Source organism: Myotis myotis, unplaced genomic scaffold (assembly GCF_014108235.1).
Source record: "Myotis myotis isolate mMyoMyo1 unplaced genomic scaffold, mMyoMyo1.p scaffold_m19_p_42, whole genome shotgun sequence".
Classification (NCBI taxonomy): domain Eukaryota; kingdom Metazoa; phylum Chordata; class Mammalia; order Chiroptera; family Vespertilionidae; genus Myotis; species Myotis myotis.
This window is the reverse complement of record NW_023416349.1, coordinates 350,413-354,629: the sequence shown is the minus strand read 5'-3', so window position 1 is coordinate 354,629 and position 4,217 is coordinate 350,413.

Sequence of the window (4,217 nt, the reverse complement as noted above, 5' to 3'; positions counted from 1 at the left end):
CTCCGGGCGACTGCGGCGGCGAAGCGCTGCCCGCGCCTATTTGTGAGGCTCTCCGCAGGGGCAGGGCTCCGGCGGGCGCCAATCAGCGGCGGCGCGCCACCCTGCCACCCCCCCAGGGCACCCGCACCCTGCCAATCAGAGCACAGTTGCCTGGAGCTATCGCTTGGCGCCAGAGCCAGAGGTTGACGTCAACGGAGCCCAAGCGAGGGGCCCCGAAGAGGGGTCTGGAAAGGGGCGGGGGGCTGTGCGACCCCAACACAAAGAAACGGGGGTGCAGCGGGACCGCTGCTAATGGCTCCCGAACGCAAAACTGCGAAGGAAGAAAAAGGCGAGTGTGTGTGTGTGGGAGGGGGGGGCACGTATATCTGTCTAAAAATGTAAATCCGAGAAAACATGTATGTTGGAGTCGAGAGACAAGGAAGCCGGAGACAAGACTTCTCCGCCCGAGACCCACGGCACACAGGGGGGCTCACGTGTTCCTCTATGAAGAGATCTTGGGAGACCAGTCACATAAAGACCAAAGCAAACCAGGAAAATGGGGGGGAAAGGGAAGGAAACTGGCAATTCACGGGAAAATGCAAATGGCAGACAGACCCCAGGGACAAACATTCCGACTCGACTCCGAGAAACGCTAACCCGACGCCGGCGATTGCGCCCACAGCGCCGTCTCCACGCGGGCGGCGGGCAGCGCCGGGCGGGCGGGCGGAGCGGGGCTGGCAGGGCACAGGGAGCCGCGCTAACGCGGGCGAGTGCGCAGAGCCGGCTAGGAGGGACCGCCACTAGCGCAGTTAGGGAGATGCCGAGTGAAGCACCTGGTAAGTGTTTTCGTTTGTTTGTTCAGCATGAACACCCATGCAGGTAAAACTCCTGGAAAAGTCTACAAGGAATTGCTCACTGGTTACCTCTCGGGAAAGGGGCGTGGGGGGGAGTCCTCTTCTCCCACCCAGACCGTTTGAATGTTCCTGCCAGAAACATGTATTTCTTCTCTAGGAGTAAAATCAATGAATTATAAAAAGCTCATTAATGTCGCCTCGGAGTCCAATTATTCGCTTTCAAGGAACTAAAGCAGGGGGACTAGGCGGAGATGTACAACAGATTACACGCCAGCCTATTCACGGAACGTTCTTATTAGAAAAATGTGCTCGGCAGAATTAAATTGCATCCTCTTAAATCATACTTTGCAATATTATGTGGCCAGTACGAATTTTAAAGGGAAATTTTTTCATAAGATACAGTTAGTTACAAAAAGCAGGTTACCTAAGAGCACACAGAATATGAGACCCCCCAAACTACAATTTCTATTTAGTAAGTTTTAGGTAAATATAAACTGAAATTTATACTTAGTATGCAGTTGCTTGCTACATGAAGAAGCTCCTGGCTTGGGTGAGGGGTGATCTAAACTCAAGTCTTCACAGTGTCCTCTCACCCAGCAGTGCCACAGAAATCTTCCAGGCACCCCTAAACGTGCATGTGGCACTGCCCCTTGGGTCAGAGGTTTTCAAGTCTGGCTACATGTCAGGATAATCGGGGGAGCTGATAGGGACCCAGGGTCCCTCAGACGTGTTTGTCTGGAGCTCCCCAAGTGATACTAAGGTCTGGTTGTGGTTTTAGAGGTGATTTTATCATGTTCTATAGACCCCACTCCCTCTCCTTTTCAAAGGCGTCCATCTGCAATACCAGCTTCTCTCTGGATCCTGGGTCATTCCTTGCCATCAGATACCACACGTTCTCAGAGCTCCTCTAGCGACTCCCCTCTTTTCTCAGAAATGCCCCCCCCCCAAAAAAAATGAAAAGCCTCTTGGAAGTCTCATGTCACTGACTCAACAGGCCCGCAGCACATTCTCTCCCTACTGTGTCATATGAGCTGCTATCCCTTCCACACTCGGGAATTTCAGCAATTCTCTATGCGGCTGAGAAATCTGTTCCTACCCTCATCTTGATCTTCAAACATCCTCGTTAAAACAAACGATAGCGCAAAACCTGCTATCTTATTTTCCATGACACAACACTGCCCTCGTTCCCCCTAAGCTCACGGCCTCTTCCCGGTCATCTTCGCCGGCTTCTAGGCTGTCCAACCTTTGCCTGAACGCTCAGCCCTCAGCCATTAGACGCCTCCATCGACCTCAAGGGGCAGCCGCACCTGGTCGCATGGCTCATATGCCGCCTACACACCTCTAGCTCTCAAATTTAAACCTTCTGCCACTGGACCCTCCACAGAAGCCCAGTCTGTTCCACCTGATGCCTGATAGGCAACTCAAAGCATTTAAGACAAACTAGAATGTCCTTTCCCCCCATTTCTATAAATAGCACCAGTTGTGGTAGCCCAAAACCTCACAATCGCTCCCAATTCCCCTTTTTCTTGCCACCCACATCCGATTCATCAGCAAGTGCTGCCGACTCTCCACCGCAGCGGCACCCGAGATCCGTCCCAGGTTTTCCCTCTGCGGGACAGTCCCAACCACCTACTCACTTGACCAAACCAAACCCTTCCCCCCAGTCCTCTCCGCACAGCATCCAGGGTGATCTTTAACGGTGAGTAAAAGGTCATGTTCCAACTTGAATCACGTCCTGCCCCTACCCCAGTCACACTTAATAAATGTCCAGAATCCATACCACAAACAAGGTTAGAAGAAAAGCCAGCAATATTGTCATGGCCGAGTGTTAAATATTGGTGCTGAGACATTTCACCTCTTCATACCTTAAGAAATCTCTCCCCACACTGAGGCTGTAAAGACAGTCTAAGAGCTTCATGTTTTAGTTTCTGTGTTTACTTTTGTAGGTGTTCTCGGGGACGGCTCTATTTTTCCTCCTGACATGTTTCTGTAGGTGAGTGGGGCCTGCTCCTAAACTCTCTGGCTGCCTCACTGGCTCATGCCTATCTCTGTGCATTAGCCGAGCACATTCATTATTATAGGTTTATGTTATCTTGATATTTGAAAGGGCAACTGCCCTACCTTTTCCCAAAAGTGTCTGACTATTCTTAGTCCTCCATCTTGAAACTACTTTTAGAATTAGCTTGTCAAGCTTGATCAACTATCCTATTGGGATTTCAACTGAATAAATCCACAAAGCAATTTAGAGAAACCTGAAAATGTTATGCCAAAGCCTCCCACCTCTGACGGTGGTCTATGCCACCCCCCATGTACACGTCTTCTATGGTCATCAACAGATTGCAGCTTTTCCCCCTACAAAGACCCTATTTGCCTTCAGGGGGTCTTTTTACTGACTGCTCATCCAATTGGTTATTTTCGGGTTACAACAGTGGTCTAGCTTTTTTGGAAGAGGGAAAACTACAGATTTACAGAAAAGTTGTGAAGATTTTACAAAAATCCCTTAACATCATTGCATAACCTTGATACATTGTCAAAATGAAGACGTTAATATTAGTATAAAACTATCGATTAAACTACAGACTTTCCTTGGATTTCACCCATTTTCCCATAAATGCCTTTCTTCCGTCCCACAACTCCTGGCCGTAACATGTTCTCATATTTTCTTGTTTTTCATAACTTTGGCAGTTTTGAGAAGTAGTAGTCAGGTATTTTGTAGAATGTCTCTCAATTTGAATTTGTCTAATATTTTCTCGTGGTAATATCTTGGGTTAGGAGTTTTTGAGAAGAATTATCTGCTATCGCTTTTTGTACGTTGATTTTGTATACAATGAACTTGCTGCCCTCTCATGTTAATTCTAAGAGTTTGTCTATAGATTTTCCTAGATTTTTAAAAATGTTACCACCTTTTTACTGACAATTTTTTTTACTTGATTTGGCCATCATACCTCATTTCATTATCATAACACACTGGCTAGGACCCCTGGGGTGATAGAGAATAAGTCTTGTTCTAGACTTGAAAGGGGATTTTTTCTTACTTTTTACCATCAAGTGAAAAGGTTCAGAACAAGCTTTCTTGGAGAGCCTCTTTATCGGAGGTTAAGGAAATCCCTTAACGTTACAGTTTTCTAAAAATTTTTCATAAATTATCTTTATAAGTATCTTCTCTACATCTATTGGGAAAATTGTACTTTATTATTTTACATAATCTGTTAATGTAAAGAACTAAGGTGGATTTTCTGATGTTGAAACATGTTTGAATTCCTAAACCCTACTTAATTGAGATGATGAGGGTCTGATTTAAACACACATGCAGCTGGACACTCCTGGGTTACATTTTACTTTTGTTTTTTGCATCTAAGGTCTTATTTTGTTATTCTTTCCTTG